The sequence below is a fragment of the Eschrichtius robustus genome, chromosome 20 (genome assembly GCF_028021215.1).
Source record: "Eschrichtius robustus isolate mEscRob2 chromosome 20, mEscRob2.pri, whole genome shotgun sequence".
Lineage (NCBI taxonomy): Eukaryota > Metazoa > Chordata > Mammalia > Artiodactyla > Eschrichtiidae > Eschrichtius > Eschrichtius robustus.
Genome location: NC_090843.1, coordinates 23,121,985 through 23,140,256, shown reverse-complemented (window position 1 = coordinate 23,140,256; position 18,272 = coordinate 23,121,985). Strand labels below are relative to the sequence as shown.

General features: G+C 46.1%; 1 protein-coding gene across 2 annotated transcripts in view; it reads left to right on the top strand.

Annotated features, from left to right (window-relative positions):
• The first annotated feature begins 411 nt into the window (after nt 1-411).
• Nucleotides 412-18,272, top strand: part of MAP3K14 (mitogen-activated protein kinase kinase kinase 14) — a 41,900-nt gene continuing 24,039 nt past the window's right edge. For both annotated transcript variants that reach the window (XM_068531140.1, XM_068531139.1), the window contains exon 1: nt 412-501. The gene's annotated coding sequence lies outside the window, so the exon portion shown is untranslated. The remainder of the gene's footprint in view (nt 502-18,272) is intronic.

The following is an 18,272-nucleotide window of genomic DNA, read 5'->3' as shown; positions in this document are numbered from 1 at the left end:
TGCGCAAGCTCACCCTTTCTTCCCGTAACCTCCAAAAGAAAGCAACCCGAAAGATTGCCAGAAGCCGAGCGCGCATGTGTGGTTACACCAACAACCCTACCGCCTCCGCCTTCTGTGGATCAGTCTGCCCAGCAATCTCTTCTCTATAAACACTGTCCGGAAATAGTGCCCATTCCTGGAAACGAGGCCTCGTTAACCAATCGTTGCTTGGGGCGGTAGGCCAGAACTGGCTGGGACGCGCTGTCTCATTGGTTAGACTGGAGGAGTGGGCGGGGCCAAGGGTCTAGGTGAGGCCAAAGCAAGGAGGCGCGAAGCGAGGCAAATTTGCTGCCGCCGGCGGAGGCGTGGCCCCGGGGGCGGCCGGGAAGGCGGTGAGGGGGCGGGGCCCGAGGCGGGGCGGGGTGACCGTGGGCCCTGAGAGCAGCGGTCGGCGACCGGCGGCGGGAGATCGTGGACGAAGGGAGCGCGACACTCGCTGGTGGGGAGATCGGCGCTCGGCCGGTAGGTGACTGGAGCGAGTCCCGGGGCGAGGGGCAGAGGGGATGGGTCGCTCCTCAACCCGGGGCCGGGCTGCGGCCTGGCCCGCCGCCCCGGAATGGTGGGGGTCGGCGGCACGGCCGGGGGACCCACTCGCGCGCGGGCCCACGGCCCTGGCGGCCGGCCGCCGGCGCTCTCTCACTCACGCTGCCAGGGCCACGGTCTCACGCCGTGCTCAACCAGCACACCCACAGGCCACACGCTCGCCCGAAGCGCGCGCAGGGACGCCTTGCTTCCCCTTCTCCAACATCCTTGTTTCTCTGCGCCAAGCTGCCCCACCGCCAGGCCTGCCCCTCCTGCTCTGTTCCCTGGATGCCCCCCAGGATGAGGGCTCACCTCGGCACCGGGCAGAAGGTGCCTAACGCCCAGGTGCGCCGGATCCGTGAGCCCTCCCACCTGTCCGGGCAGTGAAACCCTCAGGCCTTTCCTGGGAAGTTCTGGGGTCACACCCCGAGCCTGGGAGAAGAGGCAGAACCTGCCCTTGGCACCCAGCGGGGCAGTGCAGGCTACTCGCAGCATCCTCTTTCTCTCCCTGACCCCTCTGTAATTCTTCTGTCCATTCCACTCAGGACTTTATCTGTCAGCTCAGATAAAATATCCCATCTTGGAAGCCGATCGTGGCCCTGGCAGCCTGCAGCCACCGGCACCAGGCAGAAGGAGGCCACTTGTAAAGTACAGAGAGTCCCACCTGCCCGGGAACCTCCTCGGTGCTGGATAACTTCAGAAAAAGCCGTTTTTTCCTAATTGAAGTTAAAATATTGCTCTCGGTCCTAAGGGTGGACTAGGGGATGAATGGAGAAAAGAGACAGAAATCAGTGGTGTAAATGGTAAAATTATTATTTTTTAACTGGGGGACAGTGAGTACCTGTCCCTTGATTAAGAACTTGAAAAGCAAATGAAGTTAAATGATGAGAGATGGGGCCTAATACAGAATAGAAGTCTGAAGTTTATTCCAGGAAAAATGTTGAAAACCCCTTGACTAGAAACATGGTCTTTCTGAAAGAGTAGAGGGAGATAGTATCTTAACATTAGTGATGTGTTTTTTACTTAGTATCTTCATACTTGTAACCTCCTTTTCCCTTCAGATGTCCGTGTGATAAGATAGTTAGTATTGTCCTGCTTTAGAGGTGAGGCACCTGAGGCAGGTGTGTGTTTGTCGGGGGCGGGGATGTAAATAGATCTTGCCTAATGCCTCATAGCTAGGACCCAGGGTGAAGACTTGAACCTGGGCCACTGGAGTCTTTCCCAGGCTCCTTCCCCTGGACCAGGACCACATTTATGGGACTTAAGATGCAGGACAGAGGGAGAAGTGTTTGCTGGGGTATTTATGCTTTTAACATGAGAGAACAGGTGCTTGTCTTACAAAGTGTTTGGATTTACTCTTGGTGTTTTTTAAGTGATGTCAAAGACAGTTCCTTTGGTGCAGCAATGCCAGACATCTGAGATTTTCAGACACCTTGAGGACATCCTCGTTTATTTTGAAGGGTGTGGTGAACTTCTCAGAAGGACTCAAAGTAAAAGTACTAGTCTCTGACTTCAATTTTAGAAATATATACCCAGGTATATGTTCCAGCACTTTTGTGAAATCAGACAGCAGTAAGCCGCCAAGCTTTAGGTCACCTTCTGACTGTTTTCAGAGTCTAAGGAGCAGTTAGTTCTGAAGGGGGTTTTTCGCCCCTGGTATTGTCAGTTAGAGTTTGCGGGAGTGGCACCACGGAGACCCTGCCAAATGAGCCTTCATCTATTAAACAAAAATGTCTGGTTGGCCATTTCGCCTCAACAGACGGAGGTTTGGTTCCTCATTTTGGTTCTCCTGTTGAACACTGACTCCATTGTGATCTGCTTGGAGTGTTTGTATATCACTTAATGTTGAGAAGCAGGCCTGCCCTGATTGGTTGTCCAACTCCAGGCAGCTGTTGTGATTTTGTTTGGTGCGTGGTAACTGTTCATCCTGACCAGGGTCTGGTGAGAGATCTGTAGATATGTGAAAGAAGTAAAGCCCGATGCAGGGTTGTTTTCCTCAGTGTTGGCACCCTCTTAAGAGTGTCCTATCACTTTGGCCTGCAAAGTCACTTTTAATTTCCTATTTTTTTTCCTGTCTCGATGGACAGCACATGAGCTTTCCTAACAGGCCTGCCTGCCTTGATGAAGAGCTGAGAGATTAATGTTGGTTGACCTGACACATGTTTTTTCTGGGAGAGTAATTAAGAAATCTTAAGGGCTTCCCTGGTGGCGCAGTGGTTGAGAATCTGCCTGCTAATGCAGGGGACACGGGTTCAAGCCCTGGTCTGGGAGAATCCCACATGCCACGGAGCAACTGGGCCCGTGAGCCACAGCTACTGAGCCTGCGCGTCTGGAGCCTATGCTCCGCAACAAGAGAGGCCACGATAGTGAGAGGCCCGCGCACCGCGATGAAGAGTGGCCCCCGCTTGCCGCAACTAGAGAAAGCCCTAGCACAGAAACGAAGACCCAACATAGCAATCAATCAATCAATCAATCAATAAATCTTTAAAAAAAAAAAAGAAATCTTAAAACCAAATTCAGTCCTAAATCAAAAGTGTAAGTCAGCTTGATACACACATAGGCAGCATCTTTTGTACCAATGGCTTCCATCATCTCAGAGGTGTTTTTTTTTTCCTGGCAAAAGGTTAAAATGCAACTAAAATTCTGCTTTCATGATTAATAAGTCACTACCGCAGTTGTGTCTGATGCTTCCTGTTTGCCCCATTTTAGTATTTCAGTTAAACTGGAAACATCTGAGCCTTATGGGCACTTTTGATGGCACCAACGTGAAATTGGCGGGAAGGGGGACAGTTCCCTGTCAGTGGATTTAGGGAGCTTTAAGGATAAGCCAGCCTATCTGGCCGCCACACGCCTGAGATCCTTCAGCAGGAGAAGGAATGGGGGTTGAGCACCTTCAAGGGGTAGGTGAGCGTTTAGAGTGATGCACGTGTGAAGGCTTTGCATTTGCTTGGCGATGCTGACTGAAATGTTGAAAGCAGTAGATGAGAAGTGGAAGGCCAAACATAGGGCAGATCGTGTGGTAGAACATTTCAGTTGAGCTGAGCGAGACACTGAAGTATGTTGGATTTGGGGTCTTCAGTTCTGGCCTTGTCTTACTGCCTGAGTGACAATGCAGAGAAAAGTCACTTTTTCTCAGCAGCCTGTGCACCCTTCTTTGTACTCTATCAATAGTTTAAAAGATCCCCTTCCTGTGGTTGCCAAGGTGGGGGGGCGGGGTTGGATTGGGAGTTTGGGATGAGAAGATGCAAGCTATTACATATAGAATGGATAAACAACAAGGTCCTACTGTATAGCACAGGGAACTATTTTCAATATCCTGTGATAAACCATAATGGAAAAGAATATGAAAAAGAATATATATATGTATAACTGAATCACTTTTCTATACACCAGAAATTAACACATTGTAAATCAACTATACTTCAATTAAAAAAAAAAAAAAGATCCCCTTGCCCTTGCTATTTTATACCCTTTAATCTCTTATCCTCCTGATATAAATCCCTTGAAATTATATGGCATCCAGAGTAATGGTACTTAGTGGCTATTTTCTGTATTTTCTCACAATACTCCCGTAAAGAAAGGCAGGGACAAAGATGAGGAATGTGAGGCCTAGTAAGGAGAAATAAAGGGGATGAGATTACTCAGGAAATCAGTGTCATGCCTAGAAGCTAAACCCACGTTTCTTGATATCTAGTTCACTGCCTCTTCTACTAACTTACTCATGAAAGGGTAAGTTGTTTTCTTTTTTTTTTTTTCCAAAACAGGTCAGTTTTGAATATAACTAAACCAGGGTAGCTGCTTTATTTATCTATTTATGTTAACAAGTATTAATTAATAAGTGTTAACAATTAATTATTAGTTGATATTGATTATCCATAATAATTATTAACAAAAGTCTAAAAGATGAATAGAGCATCCTCTGGGCGAGTCTGCTTATCCCCGTTTTACAGATGCAGAAATTAAAGCAGAGTGGTCAAGTGATTTGCCCGGAGCGGTAGAGCAAGTCCACGGCATCTTCGTATCCAACTTGGGGGTTTAGGCTGTCGGGTCAGGTCCAGGTCTGCCACTGTCTGCCTGTGTGACCTCAGGCAAATCACTTCACTTCTCTAAGCATTGGGTGCCTCATCTGTAAATACTTCATGGTGTTGTTTTGAGTAGAAAAGGAGAGAATGTATGTAAAGTGCTGAGCTCGGTGCCTGGCACAGAATAAGCCATAGCACACAATGGCTATAACTGCTGATGGTGGTTGTAGTAGTAATCGCAGTACTAGTAGTTGCCGATTACCACTTTGACTAGACCTGTTTTCTGTAAGATGACATCAGGAAGGGTCACACTGCCTGATAAGGGCAGTCATTTTCTCAGCAGGACCTCCCGGGGGACATTTCTTCTGTCTAGAGGGTTTAGCTGTCAGGTTTTCCCTGTCTTACACTAAATACTGCCCTTACCACCCTCCAAATGAGTCTAAAAAAGCTCCGGCTCTGCCTGGTCAGAGTTGGCGAGCCTAACCCTTGGCCACCCTCGGCCCTCCCAGGACTCTGGCAAGAGGCAGAGCTGAGCCTTTCTAGGGCCGTCCTGTGTCCCCTGTGCAGCGAAGTGGGTCCCAGCCTTAACTCTGGAGGGGAAAAAAAGGAAAACACTGTGTAGAATATAAGTCAGCAAGGACTCATTCTTCTCTGTTTGGGAGACCAGGAGGGGAACCCGGGTTCTGTGGGGCAAGGTTCCCACCACCATGTGGCAGCCTCAGCTCACTACGCTTTGTTGCCTTATTGCCAGTCTGGGGGCCCTGGATCCGCAGTCAGGGACTTGCAGATTTCCCTTTAAATCACCCAAGAAAAAAACCAGTTTCACATTATATTTTAAATTCTTTTTTTTCCCCTTCTTAATACAAAACAAAAATACAGGCTCCCACCAGGCTGACGTTGCCTTTAAATAACATTTTGTTTTCTCTTGGGGAAGCTTCCTTCGTGGCCAAAGAGTCATTTCTAAAGTGAACCTAGTTTTTAGAAAAAATAGATCACCGGATGTCAAGCCTCGTGTGGAGCTCGGTTCAGATGAAAATGAAACCAGCAGATCTGGAGTGGCAGCTCCACACTTCACTTCAGGCTGCAGGTGAGAGGCAGAGTGTGTCTGGGCCCAGCTTGGTAACTGGTCGGCCCCACAGGGTGCATTTGATAGGCGCCTTAGTCATTTTCCAGGCAGCTTTGCTTAGGTGAGCAGAGCACTTTCTCTGGAAGGTGAGTCACCCTTGCAGGGGTGTAGGTGACAGGCGATTTATTCCCCAGCTCAGTCGCAGAGGAAGTCTTGAACAGACCTTGTTGAGAAGCCCTTTGCCAAAGGTCATGTTCATTTCGGTCCAAGGACTTTGGAGGCAGGGGTAAGGAAGCAAACCGAAGGCTCCCGGGGCTTGCGGACTGACAGAGAGATGGATCCCCCGGCAGGGGGTTCATGTGGACCGGCACAGAGACCAGATCAGCAGTGTCACTGCACTCTTGAGTCCAGCCACCTTGAGGGTGGAAAATGGCCCACTTCCAGTGAGAGTCAACAAAGAAGCAGGAGGGGAGCTTTGGCTCTAGGGAGCTGGGAAACCCCTTGGCAAAAAGCAGAGAGATACATACCATACTTTGGTGTGAAAGGCCTTTTGGGGAACCCTTTTCTACCTGCCTTCCTTTTCGCCACCTGAGTTGGAGGCTCTGAAGAGCTCCAGTGATTAGGAAGGCTAGATTCAACCCTGGCTTTCAGGAAACTTTGGAATTCTGAGCCTGCCACACTTCTGGAACCAGTGTTTGGACTCAGAAAGAAGCTGCAGGGCTTCCCTGGTGGCTCACCGGTTAAGAATCTGCCTGCCAATGCAGGGAACACGGGTTCGAGCCCTGGTCTGGGAAGATCCCACATGCCACGGAGCAACTAAGCCCGTGTGCCACAACTACTGAGCCTGTGCTCTAGAGTCTGCGAACTACAACTACTGAGCTCACGTGCCCCAACTACTGAAGCCCGTGCGCCTAGAGCCCGTGCTCCGCAACAAGAGAAGCCACCGCAATGAGAAGCCCGCGCACCCCAACGAAGAGTAGCCCCCACTCGCCGCAACTAGAGAAAAGCCCACGCGCAGCAATGAAGACCCAACACAGCCAAAAATAAAATAAATAAAATAAATTAATTTATTTAAAAAGAAAAGAAAGAAGCAGCAGAGGGAACTCCTGAGCCATCTCTTCCACCCGGTTTCTGGATGCTGTGCCTTCTGACCTTCTTACCACTAAAGCCGTGACCAGGTGTCCTTCAAGGCAAAAAGTTTGTTCAGACTCTGTGTTCTAGACCAGTGCAGTTGGTGTTGAACTTGACTGCTGAGGGTCAAGGACCTCTCTAAGCAATGTCCAGATCACACCACCAGGTGGGCTTGACTTTATTGAAGCCACAGGGGAAGAGCTAGTATTACCTTGTTTCCTTTATCTGTTGCAGGCTCCCCTCCAGCCCCCCCTACCCACACCTCATCCATCTGGACTAGCCAGCAGTCACTTTGGGTGGGCATGGCTAAGTGACCTTAGGCCTGAACCACTCTGTCAAGAAAGAGCTATTTGAGTTATAGCCTGGAAGTGATCATAACCGTTTGCGTGCTCTGTTTTACAAACGAGAAAATGGTGACCCCAAGAAGCTGAGTTGCCCAAGGCTACACGGCTAGTTAATTGCAGAATCTGAACTAAAGTCCAGGCTCTCTGCACTGTGCTGTGCTGCTCCTTGAACAAAAGAACTACTCCTGGAGTAGGAATTGTATTTTTTTAACTAGCTCCTCCTTCATATCCACACCCAATCCCATCACTCCCGGCCTTTCTTCAAGCTTTGCCAGACCTGGGGAGGGTGGAGCCAAAGCGGCAGCTGCTCTGAGTCTAAGAAAAAGTAAACAGAAAGCTATTTATTTGACACTCTCTTGTACCATAAGGTTCGTGTAACCAAAAGGAGGTGAAGGTTGATAAGAAAATACAATTCTGGGCAGGGTTACCCGGAAGTCTCAAAGGCTGCCTACACCTGTAGGTCACTGTCCTACCTCACCAGGCAGTATCTTACCCAAAGTGGGTCTTCAGTAGCTATGAATGATTGATTGTGAGGCTACAAACCCACTGGGCACCATGAAGCTCCTCTGCATCTTTCTCCTGTTGTGTTACCTGTGGTGTGCAGGTAGCCAGAAGACCCAGAGTAGTTGGGCGTCATTCCCTCGGGATCCGTCCAGCTCCTCTCAGTGAAGAGGCTCTTTCTTGTGGGCAAAGCTCGATGTCACATCTAGATGGTGGCCTCCATAAGTGCAAAGAGCTGTTGTATCTGAGATCCACCACCCACCTTCTGCTGACTGCGACATTTCCTTTTATCAGAACAGAATTAGTCCTGGTCAATACTAGGGATAGGTGGGAGGCTTGGAAGGAAGGGGGCTTTGCCAGCCTCAAATGAGGATGCTATTGCCAATTAAGATTAGAAATGGAGGGACTTCCCTGATGGCACAGTGGTTAAGAATCCTCCTGCCGATGCAGGAGACACGGGTTCGAGCCCTAGTCCAGGAAGATCCCACATGCCACGGAGCAACTAAGCCCATGCACCACAACTACTGAGCCCGCGCTCTAGAGCCCGCGAGCCACAACTACTGAGCCCGTGTGCCACAACTACTGAAGCCCCCACGCCTAGAGCCTGTGCTCCGCAACAAGAGAAGCCACCACAATGAGAAGCCCTCCCACCGCAACGAAGAGTAGCCCCTGCTCACCACGACTAGAGAAAGCCTGCACACAGCAATGAAGACCCAGCGCAGCCAAAAATAAAATTTTTTTAAAATAATAATAAAAATATAAATAAAGAGTCTGCCTTCCAGAGATCCTCTGCGAACATTCCCTGTCATACCACAGGTCCCAAACCCTTTCCTCCCTTCCTGGGGGAGGACAAGAATGTGACCCTGTGTTGAAAGGGACATGTCCTCAAGCTGCTCACTCAGGCCAGTCTGTCAAAGGATGTGTAGGGCAGCATCTGAAACGAGGCCATGATCAGGGTGCCACTGCCAAAGGGCAGAGCTGGACTGTGTACTTCCTTCCATTTACCCCCATACATTGGAAGCCTTCTGTGGAAAGCCAAGTTGTTTGGGTTTCTTGTTTATTCTGAAGTTCCTCAATTTCAGGACCAGTCACCAATAACTACAATGAACTTGACGCCTCTTCCCTTCCAAAGAGGCTGAGCCCATCTTTCTCCATCTCCGAAAACAGGTAGACCCTGCTTGAAGCCAGTCCCACCTGTGAAAAGCAGAGTTACCAACCAACAGAGGAGGGAAGTGGTTGTGTTGCAGCAGGATTGACCATAGCCCAGGGAACTGCTCCTTGCTCAGAATCCAATCCGAAAAGTTAAATAAGGAGAAGTTTTTCACAAGCAGACCTTGCTTGCAATGATGACCTCAAGGCTTGGCAAGATCCAGAAGTGCATTTTGACTCATCAAAGAAAGCTGGTTGTGTTTGGCACGACTTTAGTGTTGAGGGCAGTTAATGGCACTATAATCTTTGGAAACTGATCGTTATTGAGTGGTACACACTGCAGCCCCCACTTAATCAGAATATTCAGTTACACAGAATACCCCAACCTACAGATTTCAGTGACCCTATGAAATTTTTATATATAACATACATTAAAAATTCCTTGCTGTGTATTGTAGAAAATGAAGTGGTTGAGGTTTTTCTCAATACTACCCCGCCCCCCATTCTCCTGAGTAACTGCCTCTGTGGATCAGTGATGCCCCAGTGGCATCTTTTCTATATGCCATTGGCTCTCCTCATGCAAAGGATTTGAAAGTTGAATTGAAAATGTCGTTGTAATACTTTTCTTTTAAAGTTTATACAATGCCCTATATCAGGGCCTGGAGACAAAGTAATAACCATATTTATGAATTTAGTAACTGATGCTCAACGCTTTGCTATTAAAAACAAAAACAAAAAACAGTAAAATAGGCTCAAGAAGCCTGGAGCCAGGCTTTATAAAATGAATGGTGAATTTGAACTTTGTCATACTGTTGGTCCCTGGGATGGGTCCAGCTGTGCTGGGCATGGGTGGGCTAAGGAACACTGGCCTGCCACATGCTTGGAGTCTTTGATCCCCATTGCCATTTTAAAGTTGCTTTTTCCAAAACTTAGGCTGGCTGTATTTATGCTTCCTAATTGAGATGCTTCCTCCTGGGTCAGTCCCTGGGTTTCTCACTAACAAACCTTTGGCTTGTGGCAGCTTCTGCATTGGGGTCCCAATTTTTAAAGCTTGAATCGTTTGAAAATGGATTCAGTGTCATGGTTAAGAGTATGGACTTTGACATAAAAGAGTCCCACGTGCAAATCCTGCTTCTGCCACTTCCTTGCAGTGTGACCATGGGAAAATCACTTGACCTACTGAGCCTCAATTTATTCCTCCATATAAGGGGAATGATACTAGAGTTACTGTGAGGATTCAAGAAGTAATACATAGCAAACATTGCCTAGTGTACCTAATACATAGCAAACAATAATAGCTGTCATTATTATTTTTATTATTATTGACAACCAGCATGTAATTCTGTGTATACATATAGCAGCAGGTTGTTGAAAACACCCAAAGATGTCCACAGGACAACTGATTTCGGCTCTAGGTGCCGAGGAGTTCTGGGTCCTTGTTCATTGTGCACTGGTGGGTCATTCTTGAGTCCATTCAGAGCTGAGGCACTGCCAGGAGAGAGAGGCTGGATGGCGTGTGCAGAATGCTCTTCAAAGAACAACCCCCTCAGGAATTCCCTGGCGATCCAGTGGTTAGGGCTCTGTGCTTCCACTGCAGGGGACACGGGTTCGAGCCCTGCTCAGGGAACTAAGATCCTGCATGCAAGGCGAAGCCAAAAAAAAAACCCAAACAAACAAAGAACACCCCTGTCATGGGTGGTCCTTTTCCTGCTGGCCGCTTCTGCCTCCCTGCTCTTGGGATGCTCCCCTCCTCCTTTGACAGTGCCTGTTGCAGACTTTCCTTCCAACACTAGGGCTGCTGGCTGGTGGGTTTCAGCTCTGCACAGGCAAGGACTGTCAAACAACTGGCAATTCCAGTCCCGGAAAGGACTGCTCATCTTGTAACAGCTTCCCTCTCACTGGAGGTTCTGCTAATGTTTCTAGAGCGTCCCCTGTGTGCCAGGCACTCTGTTGGGCATTTAAACATTGTTTCTTGTATTTAATTGTCCTGTAAAATCCTGTTATGTACGTTTGAGGATCCTTATTTAACAGATGAGATACCTGAGTCTCAGATTAAGTGATCTGCCCATGGTTACACGCCAGAATGTTAAGACCAAGATTCAAACTCAGATCTTTTGATGCCAAGACCATCCTGTTAAGTAGCTGGATGGCCATCCCTCAGGATCATTGAGTGCTATGTTGGAATAAATGACATCCAGGGCCCTTCTGATCCCAAGGTCATTTTGAGATTCCTTGATCATCTATTTATCCATCCACCCATTTGCACCAACTAGATTATAAGCACCTTGAGGGCAAGGATAGTCTTTACAGCAAATAACTAGTGTAGTGTTTGTTAACCACCTGTCCTTAACTGATGGATGCTGCCTACTTCCCTGACACATAGAAACAGGAGAGAAGAAAGGGCCACTAACCCGCTAAGAAAAGGGTTACCCAGGAATTCTGATCCCAGCAATTTACCACCTAGAGTTACTTGTAAGAGTGCACAAAGAGGGAATTCCCTGGTGGTCCAGTGGTTAGGACTCTGCACTTTCACTGCCAAGCACATGGGTTCAATCCCTGGTCAGGGAACTAAGATCCCACAAGCCGCAAGCCACGCGGCACGGCCGAAAAAAAAAAAAAATAAAGAAAAGAAAAGTGCACAAAGAAGTGAATAAAAGTGTTGTTTTGCAATATTACTTACAAGAATAAAAAATGGAAACAATTTGAAAATCCATCCATAGAAGAAAAAGTGGGAAAATGATAGTACATCTGTACCATAAAATCTTATGGAACCATTAAAAAGAATGAGATAGATCTACATACACTGAAATGGAACAGTATTCATAATTTATTGTTAAGTGAAAGAAGCAACGTGTAGAATATTATGTGTGTATAATCCTATGTTTATTTTAAAAATAGTCCCAAACTCTATGTTCGTATATGTACAGTAATGGAACTAGAGGGGTTTACACCAAACCTGTTTCTAACATTGCAGGGAGAAGGGAATGGTGCAGGGATTTTTTTTTTTAATATATACACTTTTTGTATTGTTTAATTTTTTATAATGAACAAGTATTATATTTGTATTTGAAAACAAAATATTTTTTTTTCTTTTTTTTTTTTTTTTAAAAAGCAGCGTCAGATATACAAGGAAGCAGCTTCAGATACACTAGCCTGAAACCCTTGCCTCTTTCAGGTTCCCCGGGTTGGGACCAGCCCTCAGATCCTACCCCTTGACATCAGCAGCCACGGAGGGGCCAGTGGTTTTCTCTCAGGTCCAGTTCTGCTGTTTCCCACTCTTTATGGGGCCACTTGTGCCCACGAGCATGTCTTACCCAGCATCTTCACCGCTGCATACACTTGTCATTGGACAAAGTAAAAGCAGGGAAGCACTGGCCATCAGAGTTGAGGACGGCTGGCACAGCGATCGCTGAGCACCTTCCTGCTTCTTGAGTCACAACGGATGAAACTCACAGTCCCCCGGGGAAGACTAGAAAGAGAGTGAAATGAAAACCAAAACCAGGAGGGACAAGCTTACCCATCTCCAGCTTCTGTTTTAGCGGCCCTGCTGCCAGAACTCACTGAACAGCCCCCGAGGTTCTGGCAAGGTTTCCTGTGTGTGTGGTGTGTGTGTGCGGGGTGAGGAAGCAGTCATCACGTATTTATGAAGCCCCAGTCACAGATGTGGACCAGACACCTCCTAAATTCTCATCCCATACCAAGAGACCTTATTTTAGTTATAGCTTGTTTTCACCATAAAAGTAATACCCCGCAGAGAACATCTCTGGAGGGATATGTAAGAAACTGGTAATGGGGATCCCCTCAGAAGAATGGGGGAGCGGTGGGAAGGACTTATATTTCTCGCTGTTTATCCTTTCTGTATTTTATTTTTTACCACTTGGAAACATCTGTTGAAGAATGAAGACTGGGGAAAGTAGTACTTGCTCACTGCAAAAAATGTGGAAAAATTAGAAAAGTATAAAGAATATTACCACCACAAAGGGAGAACCATTGCTGCATGTCTGTGCTAGGTGTCTGCATTTTTATAAATGTTGATAAAATATACAGACACATGCTAGGTGGGATCATACCTTAGGTATAATTCTGTATCCTTTTTCTTTTAACATTGTATCCCATACGCATTTTTCCATATAGTTAAATATTATTTGTAAGCATTTTTAATGGATGTACCATGACTTATTTAATAATTATCCTCCCCATGTAATTAGACATTTTTGTTTCAGTGTTTTACTATTATAAAAATACACTGAACATCTTTGTACATCTTTTCCCATATTTCTATCTGCTCCATACCTCCTAGATTGCAATTATGGAGTTGTGCGCACAAGAAATGGCTATCTTCCCTTGGTATATGATGATTTATCACATTTAGAGTTCTTTCACCTACATTATCTTATTTAACGAGTAAAGGGAGTGAGGGTGAGGAGAGTAAGGAGACCAGGTGCTATCGGCGGGGACTTCCTGGAGGTGGAAGGCCTGAGCTTCGCCTGGGAAGGACAAGCAGGATGTGCAGCACGGCCCACACAAGGACGAAGCGCACACGGAGACCTGTAGATCTGAGTAGCCATCGGGGTGTGGAGAGATCAGACTGGCCAGAGCCAAACCCTGTGTTTAGGGAAACAGTGGTAAGACAGATTATGGACCACAGAGTTGGGACCAGGCCCATAAGCAGTGCACAGCCAACAGATGTCTTTGAGCTTGAGGTTATCTTAAGGACATAATGATTTAAGATTAGCTTGGCCTCATTGTGAGATGGGAGGGGTCAGGGAGAAGCTGGAAGTGGGTAAGGCCTGTGCTAATAGAATAGTGAGGTGACTTCGTGTCTTAAACGTTTGAAAGGGCCTGTAGACAGCGGTGTTCCTGCACATGTGGGGCTAGTTAACCTTTTTTTTTTTTAACATCTTTATTGGAGTATAATTGCTTTACAATGTTGTGTCAGTTTCTGCTGTATAACAAAGTGAATCAGCTATACATATACATATATCCCCATATCTCCTCCCTCTTGTGTCTCCCTCCCACCCTCCCTATCCCACCCCTCTAGGTGGTCACAGAGCATCGAGCTGATCTCCCTGTGCTATGCGGCTGCTTCCCACTAGCTATATTTTGCATTTGGTAGTGTATATATGTCCATGCCACTCTCTCACTTCATCCCAGCTTACCCTTCCCCCTCCCCGTGTCCTCAAGTCCATTCTCTACATCTGCGTCTTTATTCCTGTCCTGCCCCTAGGTTCATCAGAACCATTTTCTTTTTTTTAGATTCCACATATATGTGTTAGCATATGGTATTTGTTTTTCTCTTTCTGACTTACTTCACTCTGTATGACAGACAGGGCTGGTTAACCTTGATGTGTGGTGGGAATTAGGGATGGTCATAAATTTTATTCCATACATTTCATCTACCTGGCAGTTTGACCTATGGAATTGGCAGTGAGATTGAGTTTTGTGGGCGTGACAGGTTTCTTTTTCATAACTGGCCTGTAAGATTTTAATGATTAATGTATTACATTCACATTTCATATCCTCTTTAATGGGAAGTGCTTACGCAGAAATTGCTCTCCTGGGAAGCAGGCCTCAAGCTGGCGAGGAGGCAGGTGTTGAGATTCCTCCAGCTGCGTTTCACTCAGAGTGCTCCTTCCTCCGATGTCTGTTTCTAGGTCCAAATGCCCACTCCGTCTCTCTGCCGAAGGGGAAATTAGCAAGCCTTCCAGAGGCCTGTAACTTGTGATTTTATCAGCCCAGGCTGGGCAGGTGGTGGAGAGTTCTGTCCCAATGGCAGGATTTTCATTTAATGCCCAGCATCCACCATCTGCCCTCAGGCTGTAGGTTCCTCCATCTGGAACTCTGCCCCTGAATTAGACGCCTCTCGCTCTTCTGAGAATTTCACCCCTGGGGGTGTATCAGGACCGAGCACAGTTCCATGATCTGGTACCTGAACTCCACAGGCAACCTCATCTCCTGCAGCTCTCGACAAGCTTTGCTCACCAACAACTTCAAGCTGTTTGTGATTCCTACATAGACTTACCCCTGTTCCTTAACTTTTGCCATCCCCTGTACTTGGAATACCCTCTCCTTTTTTCTTGGGAACTTCTCACTCACCCCTTGAGACTCAGCCCAGGTGTCACCTGCTTTAAGAAACCTTTCCTGATCCCCACCAGGCTGGGCTAGCTGTCCCTCCATGTGTTCCCACTGCATCTGCTATGTGTCTGTGCCTGTCATTGCATCGCTGTGTGGTAAGAGACTACTTGTCTCTTTCCCCAGTAGACTGTAAGCTCCTCAATGGGCTGCTGCATCTTCTTCCTCAGTGTACACCCAGTGCTCAGCAAAGCCCCTATACCCAGCAGACCAATACATGTTCAAAGAATGCTGTGTTATAAGATCCTGCAGTTCTCTGCAGTGTGACAGGACACTCCGAAGGCAAGACCTTACTCATCCAGAAAGCCTCAACCTGCCACAAGTCTCTGGATTTAGAGGCTCCTTATTGCGTGCATATAAGTGATTGTTATATCTTTTTGTCTTAAGTGTTTGGTCTGATATTAATATTAAATGTTTTTGGTTAGTATAGGCCTGGCATATCTCTTTGCATCCTTTGTTCTCAATCTTTCTGTATAATTTTGTTTGGTCTCTTTTAGTTAGCATCTAGAGGGATCTTTTAAAATCCTGATTGTCTGACTTGAAAACTTAATGTTTTAAAGTGCTTTAAACTAATTTTTTTTTGAGATTTTTAAATTTCTTTATTTTTGCTATTTTCCCAAAGGCTTGTATAATGCAGAAACCATCCTATATATTTGATAGAAAAATATAAAACTACTGGATTGTTTACTATTTTTGACTTATAAAAATGATGATTGCATATTGTTCAATCTAAAAGTTTCCTCATTTAATCACATATAATTTTGGTCTGTTTGAGAAATACTTTCCATTGATTTGTTTGTTTCATCTATCTGTTCTTGAACATTTTCTATTTGGCGAAATGTTCATGGCTATCAAATGTAGTTTTTGTTTTTAGTGGTAAAATGAACAAGTTATTTCTGTTTCTCTTTTATATTATAAAATAATTTTTTAAAATGTAGACCATATGTGCTTATGTAGATTAAAATCTTTTTTTTAATAGATCTTTATTGGAGTATAATTGCTTCACAATACTGTTAGTTTCTGTTTTACACCAAAGTGGATCAGCCATATGCATACATATGTCCCCATTTCCCCTCCCTCTTGAGCCTCCCTCCCATCGTCCCTATCCCACCCCTCTAGGTCATTGCAAAGCACCAAACTGATCTCCCTGTGCTATGCTGCTGCTTCCCACTAGCTAACTATTTACATTCGGTGGTGTATATATGTTGATGCTACTCTCACTTCGCCCCAGCTTCCCCCTCCCACCCTCTGTCCTCAGGTCCATTCTCTATGTCTACATCTTTATTCCTGCCCTGCAACTAGGTTCATCAGTACCATTTTCCTTTTTTTTAGACTCCATATATATGCATTAGCATACGGTATTTGTTTCTCTCTTTCTGACTAACTTCACTCTGTGTGACAGACCCTAGGTCCATCCACCTCACTACAAATAACTCAATTTCGTTTCTTTTTATGGCTGAGGAATATTCCATTGTATATATGTGCCACATCTTCTTTATGCATTCATCTGTCGATGGACATTTAGGTTGGTTCCATGTCTAGGCTATTGTAAATAGTGCTGCAGTGAACATTGTTGTACATGTCTCTTTTTGAATTATGGTTTTCTCAGGGTGAAACTAATTTTTTTACATTCAATTGTTAATTAAATTGACCAACATATCGTATCGATTCCTGTGCCTACCATTGTTTCTTGCATCCCATTTCTTCTCTGGTTTACTTTTCTGCTTGCCAAAGCACAACCTTCAGTGCTTCTTTCCCTGAAGATAGTACCATCTTTCCTGGAACTCTTGTCGCTGTGTTTGTGTATTGTGTGGATTTTTTTTTAATTGTATTAAGAAAATGAAATGACCTGTTAAAACTAATCAAGTGAAAAATGGTAACATCCCAGGAACATGTACTGGAGTAACTCCACTAGAAGTCTGACCAATTTATTGCTGATCCAGCCCTTACTGATGAGACCCCTCATTTTTAGTTCTTGTCCTTCCTGCCTACACAGGCTAAGAAATTATTACCAACAGTGGGCAGATTCTGCGGGTAAAATAGGGGTAGTAATATGCACGTGGGTAGTAATATTGCTCAGTTCCTGAAGTTCCAGGTAACTTTGCCAACAAGCTTTTATCCTAGAAATGAACTAAGTATCCTTGGGTCCCAGGGGAAAGGGCCAGGAGTGTCCTGCCTTTAGCCCTAACCCCATGTTAGATGCTCTAGTTGTATAAATTGGGCCTTATTCGTTTCTGCAGGCAGTTTACCTCTCAGAGCCTTAGTTTCTTCATCTGTAAAAATATTACCAACCTTGCAGTGTTGCTGTGAGGTTCGTCAATAACATGGATAAAGCCCCTAGCATATGCCCAACACACAGAAGATGTTTAATGAATGGTAGTGACTATGACAGTCCCTGGTACTTAGGAGACTGTCATTTAATACCTGTTGAGTGAATGCAGGAGAGCCTACCGGAAAAGGTTTCATTGAGGAGATAGGTTATAAATGATAGGTGAGATCTGGACAGATAGTAATAAAGGAAGAAGGCACTCTTTACAGGGAACAGGATGAGCAGAGGAAGAGAATCAGGCTCACCCATTGCTTCCCTGCTCAGGGAAGTGAAAGGAGCAGTGTGGCTGGAACAGAGGCTGAGGGTAGGGGCTTGGGGAGGGTAGGCAGGGCAGAAAAGGGAGCTGGGATTGAGAACGCATGGGGATCTCCATGTCCGCCTGGCCAGATGGCCGTTTTGCCTGGCCAGCTCACGCTGCCCGGCACTTGCCCTTGGTTCCCCTTCCTGCATACCCCTTGTTCTTGATAGGCAGAGGCTGGCCCATTGTGGCCTAGTAGCCAGGCAAGCTGAAGGCTTAAAAGAGGAAGCATCAGAATGAGATTGGTTTTCAACTAATATCTTATTAAGGAAGTTGAGTTATTCTACTTCTGCTATTTGTCCCCTCTGGGCATTCAGAGAAGGACAAGTTTTTATTTCCAGATGAAATATCATGAGAGGGATTTGCCCTGGTCTGCCCTGGCCCCTCAGTGGACATTTTCAAGATGGCCCTATATTTCTCTTTGATATACAGCGAACCAAGGCTCAAAGTGTTGAGTGCCTTAGGTAAGGCTTGACACCTTGGCTGTATCATGCTGAAACAAAGAAGTCCCATTGTCTCAGTGAGGGCGTTTATCAGCTTCTATTGGCCAGGCAAGCTGATTGGCATTTCTTGTACTCTACCTCCTTCAGCCCTCAAAACAACTCTGAAGAAGCTATGAGAAGAAACTCAGTGGCCTGCTCAAGGTTTAGCATGAAGGCTGGGGAGGCAGCAGTGCACGTTCAGCCCCACCTCTGCAACTTGTCCCTGTGTGACTGTTTTGGCAGGCTCCTGAACTTCT